General features: G+C 35.5%; 1 long non-coding RNA gene across 1 annotated transcript; it reads left to right on the forward strand.

Moving 5' to 3' along the window:
* The first annotated feature begins 12,798 nt into the window (after window positions 1-12,798).
* LOC130552462 (uncharacterized) lies at window positions 12,799-13,641 on the forward strand. The gene is made up of 3 exons (XR_008962739.1): window positions 12,799-12,831; window positions 13,104-13,157; window positions 13,389-13,641. It is a non-coding gene; the product is annotated as an uncharacterized LOC130552462 (long non-coding RNA).
* The last annotated feature ends 2,535 nt before the right edge of the window (window positions 13,642-16,176 follow it).

Here is a 16,176-nt window from a genome sequence, read left to right on the forward strand (position 1 = left end):
CCCGACTACACCACTGACGTAGACCAACCTTCCGTATTTATGGATTTCAAAATAAAAGTCATTGCTATAGTAAAAGGACGTTATCAAAAACACACGCATAAATAAATATCAAAACAACTAGTATTTATTTTATTATTTATTTTTCAAGATAAACACAGTGTTACATTATAAAACAAAATTGTATATTTTGTTTAAAGACCCAGTGAAATCAAAACGAACGTTTTTTTTTCCTTTTATTAAAAATGAGTGAGCCTTAAGCCACCGTTCAAAACTGATGTCTGGCACTTGCACTCAAACAAATCTAGAAATTCCATGATTTCACGCTACACGTCAGCCTCTCGTCAAAGTTCGAATCAAATCCGCTTTAGAATGCGAAGAGTCCCGCCCCCTTTACTAGCAGAGCTGCGGAAGTGGCGCCTCATTTCTGGGTTGCTGCTAGAAGGGATACAGCTACGGCCGGAAGTGGTGCAAAATCTCGCTATATAATTACAATAAATTACATTAGCTAACGCCTTCACCTACCCCAACCCCAAACCTAACCTAACAATAAAATAAATATATATTAATCAACAGTTTTCAGCGTGACAAAAATTATGCGGCATTGAAGTGCGCATATGGAGCGATAATTGTGCCTAAACTTAACAAACAAATCCAGCGTTTTGCAAACAAACGCAACCTTTTATGCAAAAGAAATAAACTCTGAAACAAACAAAGCGTTTTACAAATACATATTGCAATTCGAGAGAAAATGCAAAGGTGTACCATATAGATGTACTGTGTTTAAAGAGTACATTCCTCAATATTTTTAAGGGCTTATTTTGGTTTATGGAGTGTCCGACAACAAGTTTATGTACATACATGATGTAAAAATACTATTATTTCGTAATAATAAGCAGTTTTTATTACCTTACTTCTTGACTGACTCTCAAATGATTCGTTCCGCGATTCATCTGTGTAATCTCCGCCTTTCCGCCAGCGTAGTCTGATCTGATTGGTCAGATAGTGTAGTCTGCTGTGATTGGTCAGATGGTCTAGTCTGCTGTGATTGGTCAAATGGTCTAGTCTGCTGTGATTGGTCAAACGCGTTCAGCATGTGTCGCAAATGGACCGCCTATCATTACTGCTGTATTACGGTTTGCAGGTGGTTGGATATTAACAGTGTATAGAGAGAGATGGCGTCGATTTTACCTTACCAGTTCGAGCCCGAGTCTGACGAATCATTCTTTAATCCTTATACAGATGCCAGTAAGAAAAAGGACTGTTTTAGACACTTCTCTTGTAACAGTTAGTTATCACGGCATACAGTGTACGGTGTTCGTATCTTCAGATGTTATTATAACTATAGTACACCACGCAGTTCTTGAAATAAAGACTTTGCGAGTTAATATGGTTGAACACTTACATTAGCGCAACGAGTTTATAGCTAACGTTAGGTAAACAAACAGTAACAACCCCAAAAATAACGGTAACGTTAGCTAAACACAGACATGAGATAACGTCACACAAATTTAATTTTAAGTAAAGACAAAAATAAAGAGTCACACTTACAGGTTGTGATTCGGTGGAGCTTACAGGTCCAAATAAAGTTGGTATTGCAACATCTTTTAAGGAAAGACGTTTATGTATCCTGCAGTAAAGGCGCCAAGATTGTGAAGCAATCTTCGGTAAAATGACGCGCGCAAAGTAAAACGTTCGGTTTATACTCCTTCTGGTGTCGTTTGAAAAATAAGTACCTATTTTTCCCTCAGAAGTTCTTCCTTTGGTAGTGAAAATAAGACTGACTTAGTTTCACTACATAGAACACAGCTTCTCTTAGACATGATGCACACGTCCACATATAACCAGAAGCTTAATAGACGAGCTAGTACAGTGTTTGGGGAGGAGAGAGTTAAGTTTTCGCAGTCAGTAGGCGGGGATTTTTCTAGTGACGTAGGTACATTGTGGTTAAAGATTCGGACAGGTCATGGCTTGTTCGCGTGATTCAGAGTCGATTACCTTTTTTATAAGCTAATAACTTTGTTATTCGTTCACCTTCGGATTTACAACTTGGCAGATTGCTTACATTCAAACACGGCAAAATTAAACACTTCATGAAATGTATTTTTTATGATCTCGAGAAGTACTTCTTTAAGTCTCACCTTTTTATGAGATTCTCTCAGCTTGATTTTCTCACAAATGTTAACGTGCAGATTTTCTCACCAAAGTTACCATGCAGATTTTCTCACAAATGTGACCGTACAGATTTTCTCACAAATGTGACCGTACAGATTTTCTCACAAATGTTAACGTGCAGATTTTCTCACAAATGTGACCGTACAGATTTTCTCACAAATGTGACTGTACAGATTTTCTCACAAATGTTAATGTGCAGATTTTCTCAGTTATGCAACTTCTCCCAAAACAGCAGATAGTTCAATTGTTTGATTTACATTCATATTACAGTTTTTTTGTGCTGGTTTATTTTATTGCAAAATTGCCCAATTATCTTGAAATAGCCAAAAAATAGCAGCATTCATTTTAAACCTAAATAGGCATATGGCAACCAAACAATGTAGACGACTGACTGAAACAACTGCCACGACGATTTATTTGCTTTTTCATCTTTTATAGCCTAGAAAACTCTCTACTTTAATGCCATAGTGTTTAGACATAATGTTAAATACTTTTTATCTATGAGTTGCTATGGATAAAAGTCAAACATATGTATCAATGCAACTTTCATGCAGAAAAATTACTAAAAACCGAGTCGCATCTCAGAAAGAGTGCAAAATACTAAAATCTTCCAAAAAAATTGACATATAAACCAGGCCCGGTTCCTTCCAGGTGCAGAAGGGTGGACTAGCAGATATCCTGGGTGGGCATATACCCCAACCACACAGACAGTATAGCTGCAGACAAAATTAAGAGTCCATTTCAAAAGTGTTTTCCTTTTTTTCTGATAAGAATGTGTTTTTGTAAAATGATCATTTTTGTTTATTTCTGTGAACTTCTGACAATATTTCTCCCAAATTTCATATCATTTCTTTTTATTTATTTGGAGAAAATGAACTGGAGAAAACAGGTCAAAACAACAGAAAAGATGATCTGTATTTTTAAAAGAGAAACACCGCAAAAAACAAGTTCATATTTAGTTTTAAGCAACACAAAACTAATTTTTGTACACGTTAGAAAAAGTAAAAAAGAGTTTTATGAAATAACCCAGATTTTTTAAAATTAGTTTATTATCATGCTCTCAGTCACTCTTGAGGTTTGCTTTTGTTGGAATTCAACAAACACTGCAGTATATGACTGCAATATATGCAGGATTTAAATGATTTATGATGTTATAAATATAACAAATAGGCATTCATTACAGAACACTGCGAGTTTAAAACAAAAAATAATTATTGTTGATTATTGCCTTTTATATAGTAATTGTGTATAAATTATAGTAATTTCATTGATGTTTTACACATTAAATAAAGTGGTTATGTAAACTGGACATAAATAGAAGCATACAAAAGAAAGCGGGCTAAGAATATTCCCCATCACTGAACGATTACTGATTTCTGTTTAATTTCGTTTAATGAATTGAATGAATTAATCTGATTACACTGCACAATGAACTTTTCATCGTGTCTGCTGTTTTTCATGTGGTATTGTGAGCGCGCATCGTGCCTAAACTAAACTATTTTGCACATTGTTTCGCTACCACCTGCAGCATGAATTGGGGTGTTTGAGATTGAAAGAGACAGATTTATTTCTGAAGCGGGAGCTTCGGAAGATGGAGCTTTCAGTCATTACTGAAAGTCAATAGGTTAAAATCTAGCCTATATATTGCAAGCAAATAATAGCTGTTTGTTAACAGCACAAAATAAGACCGCAAAAACGAATAAATGAATCTGATTTTACTGCACAATTGAATTTACATGCTTAATTTTACATACGTGCAGTGCATCTAAAATTCCTTTGCACAGTATTTTGCTTCCACCTGTAGCATGCTTCTCTGTTACAAACTAAAGCCAGAGCAGTGAAGTGAAGAGTGACGTTGCTTTCAGCCAATAGAAAATACAACAATTTTTGGTGTTATTTTTTGATTCTCATTGGGTGGGCAAGACAGACGTTTAGGTGGGTTCAGCCCACCCCTGCCCATGCCCATGCGTATGCCTATTGCCGGCCCTGATATAAACACAAAATGATGTCAAAATTCCCCTATAAGAAAGTATCCTTGTAAAAGTAGTGTGTTTTGTGAACGTAAACAGTTGGGAAACAAGAACGAGAGAACGAGATGGGGTGGAAGGGGTGACAACATTGCAAATGCATCCAGTTTGTTGTTTGTTGTACGTTATTTGTATATTAAAACCAATGCATAATTCATTATTAAGAACAGCAACTGATTATTATTAACAGTTTCAATAAATTTCATGAGACTAACTGAATGAAACTTGATGAATGAAATTAATTTAGTTTCTGGCACTGGCAAGGGTGGCAGGCAAGGTAATGTTCATGGCTTCTTCCTATACAAACTAGTGTCAAATTCCCAGTAGCACCACCTGCTGTTTTGTAAGAGGAAGTTGCACATGCATTTGTGAGAAAATCTGCACATTAACATTTATGAGAAAATCTGCACGTTAACATTTGTGAGAAAATCAAGCTGAGAGAATCTCATAAAAAGGTGAGACTTAAACACAGTACATTTATATGGTACACCTTTGCATTTTCTCAAATTGCATTATGTATTTGTAAAACGCTTTCTGTTTGTTTCAGAGTTTATTTCTTTTGCATAAAAGGTTGCGTTTGTTTGCAAAACGCTGGATTTGTTTGTTAAGTTTAGGCACAATTTTCGCTCCATATGCGCATGGCCAGTGGAGGTAGCTGTATCCCTTCTAGTCAAAACCACATTTCAGCCACTTGTTCGCACATTTATTATGTACTACATGGTGAATGACTCATATTGCATTAGATGGGAGATAGGGGATGATCCAGACAGTGTAAATATTTATCTTAATTTGTAATAATAAGTCTTAATTTCACGTGAGTGGTTGCACGTGAGTGTCCTCCGGTTCAAAGACATGATAGCACAGAGCTGACCATTTATCCGCTGAAAAAACAAAATGTATCCCAGGTAGCCAAAACAGTTCGGCCCAAAAATGGCCCAAATCCGGCAGGCCAGAAAAAATAAATCGGCGCAGTTGCGGTTGCCAGACTCATGCCAAATCTGGGATGAATGACGCCCCAGAATCGGCCCAAGTACACCGGCTCCCGAGTCCGGTTGCTTAAAGTGAGCCGACACTGCCAGCATAGGGCCACAACCACGGCAACTAAAAACTGTACACTCAGCCACCACTGGCCCGAGTCCGGGTGCTTAAAGTGAGCCGACACTGCCAGCATAGGGCCACAATCACGCCAACTAAAAACTGTACACTCAGCCACCACTGGCCCGAGTCCGGGTGCTTAAAGTGAGCCTACACTGCCAGCATAGGGCCACAATCACGCCAACTAAAAACTGTACACTCAGCCACCACTGGCCCGAGTCCGGGTGCTTAAAGTGAGCTGACACTGCCAGCACAGGGCCACAATCATGCCATCTAAAAACTGTACACTCAGCCAGCAAATGTACATGCATTTAATAAGAACAACAAAACTAAATTAAGTATATAATTTATTCTTAATCATGCACATCATAAAATCTAATAAAATAAATGTGTATTAGACATTCAGTTTTATGTAAAAATTAAGCCATTTTTAAAATGTTTTTCAACAAAACATCATTTTATTGGGATGTGATTTACTTTTCCCTTCTTAAAACACTTTACACTGAGAATAGACTATGCACAGAACAAACTTCTTTGAGAGGTTTCAAGTTTCATACTTTACTGTAGGTGTTGCCATGTGCTCCTATGTAAAAATGCTCCAAAGAAATATGAGAAATATATGTTTAGATATTTATTTGAATTGTAACATTACAATAACAAATGGAAGTGATCGATAAAACATCTGGAATCTCCTCAAGTAAGTGTACCTTAAAAGGACAGACTTACAGAAAGAGATAAGAGAGGGAACAGAAAATGACTCATGATTAATACATCAGACAGACTGAAGGCATGAATGGTAACTCATGTAAATGCTAACAACATCTGAAATACCTTATAAAGATTTTGCTTGTTTCGGGCCCTCTCTTGTCAGATGCAAGTGGAAGCCATCTTTTTATATTACTTTTCAAGTCCTGATCACCAGCTTGCCACTGAAATAAAAGAATTTCTGTCAGCAGCTGTTCAAGGAAAACATAACTATAATATTAACACTTATTTCTTTAATAATTATTTAAGACATAATCATCAACCATAGTATTCTTATGCATTACAAGGATTACACAGAGAAACACACATCAGGTTTGGGATATAATTATATTTACATGTATTCACTTTATCAGAACGCAGTTTGTCTCAAGCTCCATGACCAAAAGTGCCAGTAGTCAAAATAATCACATTTACTCTGAATAAAATGCATTTCATAACAGCTCAATTTAACCTGTTTTTAAGTTCACATAGTTTTTATTAATTTTTAATCTTCTAATTTTGTACATATGAATGTATCATTTCTGACCAACAGATTTTTTTCCAAATGTATTTTATTGCAGCACTTTATACACTGCCCGTCCCCAAAAAAAGTCACACACTAATATTTCGTTGGACCGCCTTGAGCTTTGATTACGGCACGCATTCACTGTGGCATCGCTTCGAGAAGCTTCTGCAATGTCCATAAGTTTTCTCCAAGATCATGTATCGATAATGGGAGAGTCGGACCGCTGCGAAAAGTTTTCTACAGCACATCCCAAAGATTCTCAATGGGGTTAAGGTCTGGACTCTGTTGTGGACAATCCATGTGTGAAGATGATGTCTCATGCTCCCTGAATCATTCTTTCACAATTTGAGTCCGATGAATCCTGGCAATGTCATCTTGGAATATGTCCGTGCCATCAGGGAAGAAAAAAATCATTAATGGAATAACCTGGTCATTCAGTATATTCAGGCAGTCAGTGTTGAAGATGTTATTGACCAAAGTATAACGGAATCATGTACCCATTGTTTTACTATTAGAAGTTTATCTCTACATGGTGAGGTCTGGACTTTGTTAGATCATCTCTAGTCGTACCAGAGTCCTTGTTATCATTGCCACCTCACCAGCAAGGACTGCTGAGGTCAGATATCTGTTTCAAGTGATAATGTAACCACCGATAACATAGGTTGACGTGTATGTGTGTGTGAGGACCACTATAAAGGTCTTCCCCCAACCAGAGTTGTTCAGTTGTTCTGCAGGCAACTCGGCTTTGTATCTTTGATATTAAAGTCTTCCTTTGGCAATGGAACTCACAGCTTTGAGAGTGATTCTTTACAGCAAATATAATCACAACATGACCTCATTCTTTGGGCACATAACGTTGCTGAACCTATACCTCCAATCCAATGGGAGGCTCTTACTTATTTGCTTAGTTAAATACAAGTGGTGACTTTTTTTGGATCAAGGAGCACTATGTAGTGTTTCTGTATTAATATTTAATTTATCTGTATTATATATTGGGCTGTCAACGTTAACGCGTTAACGCATGCGATTAATTTTTTCAAATTAACGCGTGAGAAAATATTTATCGCAATTAACGAGCATCCGTTTGTTTTGACATCCTTTGTCTAGCGTTACATTATGTAATCACGCTCTTATTCGTGTACAGGCTTTTAAACCACTTAAGCGCGATTTGTAAACAGTTGACTTTGACGCGTTCAATGAAGATAGACAGCTTCTAAACTGGGGACGCGGCAAAACGCAAAGCGAGGTCACAGTCTGGATGTAAACAGTCAACGGGCTAAGGACTGCGTCGTGAATCTCTGTCAGACAGCGCATCCGTGTTAAGTTCTCTTTCGTGCTTGAATGGATAAAACCACACAAGATTATGTCAGAAAGCCCGTTTTGTCTAGCATTTTCTTAAGCACAGACTTCAAAGTGTAAAATAAAATCTTAAATGAATGCAAAGTGTTGTGAAAATGGGAGTGCGGTGACGGTCAGATCTGCGACTGAGACAGCTCTTAAAGGGGCCGCGTTCTTAAACGTGCTGCTGTGACTCCTGTCACTAATGTTAATCAAAGAACAAAATAAAAGAAGAATCAATGTGATTTTATAGCTTTAATGAGAATTCTTCTGCATTTAATTTTATAATTTAGCATTAATAAGACTGTAAAGTGTCCTTCAATTCTTATCCTACATGAGCTCTCAATTATACTGTTGAATGGCTATAATTATGTTAAAATAATCAATTTAATAGAGACATCAGTTACAAGTACTAATATCAAAATGTTAGCTTTCATAAAATGATGCTGTTAAAGAAATATGTTGTTTCTACATCAATTTGAAGATTAAATGTGAAATTATTAAAATGTTAAAGTATATTTTAAAATATAATAGTTATGTGCGATTAATCGTGATTAATCACAGAAAAAATGTGTGATGTAATCCGATAAATTTTTTTATCGATTGACAGCACTAATGCATAATTAAATGTCAGTAATCAGTTAAAATATTTTTATTTAAAAGTTAGACAAATACATTTTAGTGTTCAGCAACGGACTGAATACATATAAATGCATAATTTTACTAACGTTTTTCTATTTGAAATAAAATTCAAAAAACATCGTATTGTTTGTACTTTTGGGAGGAATGTCTAATTTTTGTCAGGCCAGTAAAAAGTAGAAGTTGTATTCATGCAGTTCTGCGAAGCAATGAGTTTCTCAGACTTATTTAACCGTTTACCAACAAAATCCTACAAAGTACAGTATGTTGCCATGCTCTCATTTTAAATACGTAGAAACAATGTGAAGCCTATAGCCTGATATTTTTCGGATGTCTGGACAACAGAGGTTTAGAAAAATATAAACATATAAATGCAATATATTGAGTTTAGTTTAAATTATTCTTAAGACAATATGCCTCTGCCAATATGATTTCAAAATCCTTAAAGAAACCATACATTTGCACTTCACTGGCACAGATGAATTTTCCCAGATGGTCAACAAAACTGATGATCTTGAGAAATCTAAATTGACAAAAACTATCACAAAAGATGTAAAGTTGATGTTGTGGACAGTAGGTTGTCAAGGTACCATAAACATATCTTATGATACTAATAGCCAGCTAAATAAAGAACTCAAATTATTGCTATTATGGGATGTAACGATTCACCGTGAGCCGGTTGAAAATCGGTTATAATGAGATACGATTCAAATCGGTTGAGGCTGTGAACTGAATCGCAAATACATTTTTTGAACAGCAGGGGCCGCTATTTTCACTGCAAATCTAAACGTGGACATGCTGATATTTCTTAAATGCAAAAAAATCCAAGAAAAGCACATACAGTATTAGTTTGTTTATATTAAAGAGACTTTTTCTATTATTAATTTGTTATAAAATTGCAGTTTAGTTTTGTTATTTGAAATAAAACATTATTTTATCATACAAAGAAACGTGAAGCATTTAAGAAATAATGCAAGGGAAGTTGTTCATTTCTAATTTGTTTCAACTCATTTTTTCAAAATAAATCGTGAGTAAATCGTGACTAAATCGCATCGTGAGATCAGAATCGTGACTCGCATCGCATCGTGAGCTGAGTGAATCGTTACATCCCTACTATTGTTAAGTAATGTTTAATTAAAGCAATATTTTTATTTTATTAGGATATAACTTAGGCCAAGGCCACATGAAAGTGAAAGTGAGGTTAATAAATCTAGATAACAAAGGCTTGAATTTAATGAAAGGCAGGAAAGACAGGTAAACAAGTTAATTCTTAAACTGAATGCTTATAAGACGCTGAAGACGGCTCTGTTTCGTGCGTAGTCACATTACCATTACAAATTACATGACATGACTCACCTCAATGACATATTTTCACTGTCAGAATAATTGTGAAGCTAAAGGTTATCTTATGATTGCAAAAAACATTTTTTCTTCAAGAATTTCATGTAGACATACTGCAGTATTTATTATTCAATTTTTAATGCTACATATTTGTCGATATAAGCTTGTAGTAATGTCGAATATGAGACCTACGCTATCAGTCAACACACGAGATTGGCTAACTGTTACCTTACAAAGTTCACACTGATGTAATACGTACAGAGTATCAATATTTTATGTATGAAAAGCATGTTAAATAATTATAAAAAAAGTACTTACCTCAGCACATAGCACTGGGATTAGGTCCAGAGGAAAAAAAAGCCCGCTAAATTTTGTCGTGGGGCATGTCTTGAAAGTTTGAAATATGAGTCCGTTTATATTTTTCAAAATTAAAGCCGTTTTTTTTCAAAATCAAAGTTCCACTTCGAGCTCGTTTCATCAGATACATTTTTTAATGAAAAAAAAACATACAAATCTCAATGATAATCAGTTAAGACGAAAAATATTTGATCAGATATAAAATGTATCAGTAATAAAATAAAAATAAAACAAAATAAAAGTTGGAAGGCTTTAAAACTGATTTACAGCTCTTTTTTTAAAAAAATAGTAAGTTGACAATTAATTAATTAATAATGTGTGTGTTAAGATGTTATGTGGAAGATATTCCGTTACCCAGATACTTACCCACATTCAATATGGCACAGAGGTCCTGTACAAACCATTCTCCCCTTCCCTCTGTTTATTAGGGGAATTTTCTGAGCTTATCTTTCTTAAAATCAGTCTCTATAGCTTTTATCCTTGGTAAAAAAAATATTCTTAATAACAGGAAAACTAAACAATTATGAAATATTAATTGTTGAAAAAAAAGAAAGAAAAATGTGAAAACATGGTCACTTCTTTTAACTTTCTTTAAGGTTGGGAATGTAAAATCTAGAATATTGATTATGGTAGTTATGTTCATAAAAACCCTGCTTTATTATTTGTCTTTTGTAAATATGAATTTAAATCTGGATGTTTAATATAATATTGATGCTTGTTAATATGGGAAAAAAATAGCTCTCATGTTTAGAATTAGTAATACTATATACAAGCTAGAACTATGTAAAGCAAGTCTTCAGTCAGCTAACATTACATTACTTGTGAATTTAAATGTTATGTAATCGGGATCTTTTTATTTTTTATTTCTTTCTTCTATGGATTGTCTTCTATTTATTTCTCACTAAAGTAAAAAACATTTGAGATTAAGTGCCACTTGCTAAATCATTTTATTACAAAGTAAAACAAATTTGCTGCATTGTTAAAAGGTAACCCATTCTGAAAAAGTCTATTTACCCTACCTGTGCTCAAGTCTCTGATCTGTCCACCCCAACACTCAACCTTAACTGGCCCGAGTCAGTATGGCCATATCTCACCCAAAATGACGGCAGCAGTTGAGGACCATAGTCAGGCCGAATGTGGCAAAAGTGCCATTTCTCAGCCCGAATTGGGCCACATCCGCACAACCAAAGCCAAGCCGAATCTGGCAACCATTGCTGGACCAGAGCTGGCTTATACTTTTGGTGAACCACTGCCAGAACACAGCCGAGTGCGCCGACACTCGGCCGGAACTGGCCCGACTGCACTGGCTACCTGGGATCTGACCCGTTTCTAGTATGTTGAATGTTAAGGCTCTATGGAAGAAATCGGACATTGCAGCCCTGATAGCAATAGACTTCGGGGCGGATCCGCCTTCAAGTCGCCTGGTCCGCTGTACTCTCAGATTCAATTCGGCCACACGCACAGAATATGCCCCGCCTCCGCACAACGCACTGTCAACTCGCTGACTCGCAACTGACGCTGGGCGAATTCTCTGACCGAACGCGCCTTTTTTAAACCGTCACAGTCACTTAATCCATATCCTCACACAGTGGAAACGCTGGAGCTGGTAGGTCGGTGAGGACGGAACATGGTAAGAATAGTTAAAACATGCTTTATTTGTACAGTTACGTAGCCAGTAACATTACTGTTGATTGCTTTGCTTGATGTTTTTAATTCTGAAGTGATTTTTGCAAGCCAAGTTTCAGCACATTGTCATTAGCTTTTTGAGTAAAAGCTTTTTGGATGTCTTTATGAATGTCTTTATCTCTCTAGGAGGTGGGGTGATTCAATCGGATTTTAATCCAACCCTGAGCGCATGTTTTCTCCCCTTTCCAGTAAAATAGCAGGCGAGATAAACTGATGTTAGGCCTAACGTTAACGTTACCTGTTTTTTTTACACTGAACTTCTGGTATAGTTTGAGTCTTTTGTTAATATTTTGACATATATTCTCCACCTCCCCATGTAATGTTGTTTCAGATAATTTTCATATCATATTAAATCTTAAAATACTGTGCGTGTGTGTGGCGCGCGTGTGTGTTGCTGTTGTGTGTGTGTTATTTTGCAGCTTACAGCTCATTCAAGTGCCACTGGTCTTGCAGTATTTCATCATTTTCCAAACAACCGAGTAAAGTAAGATTTGATACTGTTTTAAACTTGATTTAGCCAGCTATTTTGTCAAAATACTAATAATGGTCCACACTACAGCTTTTAACATGTAATAAATGTGCAATTTCAAAAGATTCATACCAATAATTTAAAGTTAAAAGTTTTTAGGTTTATAAACTACTTCGTAGTTTAAAAACCCACTTGTATCAGTAAACTTTAGTTCTGGTAGACTAATTATTTCATGTCATATTAAGATATTAAAAATTAAGATACTTGTGTGTGTGTCGTGTTTGTGTGTTTGTGTGGTGTCCTGCGTTGTGTGGTGTGTGTGTGTGTGTGTGTGTGGTGTGCGTGTGTTCGCTTGTGCGTGTGTTATTTTGCAGCTTACAGCTCATTCAAGTGCCACTGGTCTTCAGTATTTCATCTTTTCCAAACAACCGAGTAAAGTAAGATTGATACTGTTTTAAACTTGATTTAGCCAGCTATTTTGTCAAAATACTAATAATGGTCCACACTACAGTTTTAACATGTAATAAATGTGCATTTCAAAAGATTCATACCAATAATTTAAAGTTAAAAGTTTTTAGGTTTATAAACTACTTCGTAGTTTAAAAACCCACTTGTATCAGTAAACTTTAGTTCTGGTAGACTAATTATTTCATGTCATATTAAGATATTAAATCATATTAAGATACTGTGCGTGTGTGTTCTCTTGCAGTTTACAGCTCATTCAAGTGCCACTGGTCTGTTTTTGGAGAATTTCATCTTTAAGGTACGTATGTAAACTTTGCCTACAGACTTAAAAAGAACACGGAGGTTCACAACTCGCATGCAGTTCTGTTTATTAACGGCTAGAGCTCCAAAAGTTACATAGTGTACCTATAAATGTCAGATTGTACACTCTTGTTTTAAAGACAGTGGTTATGTGTATCCTTAAAAAAAACTGGTATCTCCTATGTGATTTCATGAATTTGTTTAATGAAAATTTGCTTGTGTATCACAGGTGCTGTGAGAAAGAGCCATGTCTCCCGTGCCGCCACTGATGATGACATTACAAAACACGTAATACGGTGGTTCAACTTGGCAGCAGATAGGGGAAACTCAAGGAGCCGTCCCACTGTCAGCACCCAACAGTAGCGTTTCGGTGTTTCACAGTTAACTTCTGTGTTTTGAAGTGTTCGTTTAACAGTTAAGTAGTAACAGTTGAGATAAAGTTTACTACTTTAAATAGTTTTGTTTCTATTCATCTTCAAAAAACCCAGTTCCACACAAAAAAATAAGCAGTGCAACATTAATAAGAATAAATGTTTCTTGAGCTACATTAAAAAAGTGTTCTTTTTCATTAAATAAAAAATGTTCTTTGGACAATTTATGGTTGCATTTCATTTTTTAGTATACACTGTAAACCCAAATGTTCAAAATAATCAAACAGATTAAGTAATGTAAACTTAATTTATAAAAAAGTTCTACTTACTAAATATTTTAAGTTCGTGAAACACTTTTTTACTTTTGAGTAAAGTATAATGATTATTTTTGATTAACTTGATAAAACTCAAATTTTATTTGCTCCTTACTTAATTTAAACATGTTAATTCAACAATTGGTCAAGAAGGATTCCAATTCCCAGCAAGCTTTGCGTCAGACTGCATTAGGAGAGTAAATAAAAAAATATGATTATTTTATATGTTTTAGTAAAGTTAAAGACTTGCTAGTGTTTAATGTTCACTTCTCTTAGATATTTAGAAGAGTTTGACATATTTTTCATTTTAGTGGTTACATTGTTTAGAAGAGTGGTGCATGTGCCTAGTCTTGCGAAGCTACATTTCAACTGTAACAGTGTTATGTTACAGTGACAGTAACTGTCTAATGCCAGTTCTGAGATCAGTCTCTTCTTGCTCATTTTGGATTGCATAAATCAAGGTGTTTGATTTATGCATATTAAGACTAAGGAATATGCAAATAATGAAACCGAAAGAATTTAGTTTAGTTAACTTAAAAATGCAATTTTGGTACTTATTTAAGTTCTGTCTACTTAATTTCATAAAAAGATAATTAAATATTTAAGTCGCACTAACTAAGATTTTTAGAACTTTAACTTAACAGTAATCAAAATTTGACTTAAACCAAGAATCTTAAAACTCAAAAAATTTAGCAACGATTTTACATGAGTATTGCCAATTCCGGGTACAGTGTCTATTAATTGTATACATAAATAATTGTTACTGGCTAAAATGGCTGAATTTTGATTTACAGTTTTGAATGATTTCATCATGTTTTATTAATAAAGGCAGGCATATTAAATATTATAGAGCAATCCAGTCTATCCAATGTCGGTCCATTAGATTTGAAATATTTCTTTAGCTAGTTTTGGCCAGAATACTAGTTTTAAATGAGGGATCTGAAAGGTATCCAGACAGAATGACCAGATCGGATCGTGGCGGATCAGCTGCTTTATAAACGGGTCCATTCGGATCCGTGGCGATCAGCTTCTTTATAAACGGGTCCTGATCGGATCCGTGGCGGATCAGCTGCTTTATAAACGGGTCCTGATCGGATCCGTGGCGGATCAGCTGCTTTATCAGTAACAGGGCGGGTCTGCCCCAGATCTGGTCCGGATCCGCAATCCTTATTTGTTCTGGATCCGCTGCGCTGTGCAAGTGGACTCCGTTCGGACCCGTTTTGCGCATCCGTTCCGGAGCTTGTGACACTTCCGGGGCGGATCCGTTCCGGAGTCAGTTTGCTATCTGGGAGCCTTGATGTTGAAGGGAAGACAATGCCTGTTCATCAGTGGTGTAAAGTATTGGAGTAAATGTACTTAGTTACTTTACTTAAGTATCTTTTTGGCTACTTTGTAGTTGTACTGAGTATTAAAGATATTAGCAACTTTTACTCTCTACTTAACTACATTTTTGAACAAGTATATGTACTCTTTACTCCACTACATTTGTAATGACTAATGCAATTACACATTACATTTTGCATGACACCTATCTTATAATTAATATCGTTATTTACAGGGCAATGAAGGTACTACAATCTTGTGGATTTTGCCCTAACTTACAAAAACTTGTCAACATGGCTTCTTTATGTGAATATGAGTGCAGTATCAGGTAGATGTCAATCGCTGGCGGTTTATACACAGTTAGCCCTTACCCGCTATTTCTACAGTAATATATTGGCAACACTGTTGCCAGCTAGTTACTGTAGGTCACACATCTATAGCTCTTATTTTAAAAACTAACTCTTCCTAAATGTGCTCTAAACATGTTTTCTCAAAATTTGACCATATGGTGGGACTATTGCCATGAAGTGATGTACACCAGTAAAAAGAATGTATAGTATTTCAATTTTCAAAAGTTCAAAAGACAAAATATTAACCTATAGAATGAGTCGGACACAGAGAAATAAACCATCCACATATGAATCTCAACAATGGTGACAATCAACTGAACAGCTTCATGCTGCAATGCATGCTGGGTACATAGTACAAAACTCATTCATGATTGTTTGTCATCATTGATGAGGTTTGTATGTCAAGTGTCTAACTGTGTCTCAATTGCAAAGAAAGATTTTCTGACAGAGATCTTTCCATTATAACATGTAATCACTTTACCAAACACATCTTAATAAATCTTAAACGCTATATTATTATTATTTAATGATTGAATTCTTTCAGATGTATCTTCAGTTACTAAGCAAACATAAAGTTGCGGTAAAAGTGTACATTTTAAAGCTACAAGAAAGTCAAAGAGTCCAACCAAAGCAAACACTGATCGCCATAATGGTGACTT

Source organism: Triplophysa rosa, linkage group LG4, assembly GCF_024868665.1.
Source record: "Triplophysa rosa linkage group LG4, Trosa_1v2, whole genome shotgun sequence".
NCBI classification, from domain to species: Eukaryota; Metazoa; Chordata; class Actinopteri; order Cypriniformes; family Nemacheilidae; genus Triplophysa; species Triplophysa rosa.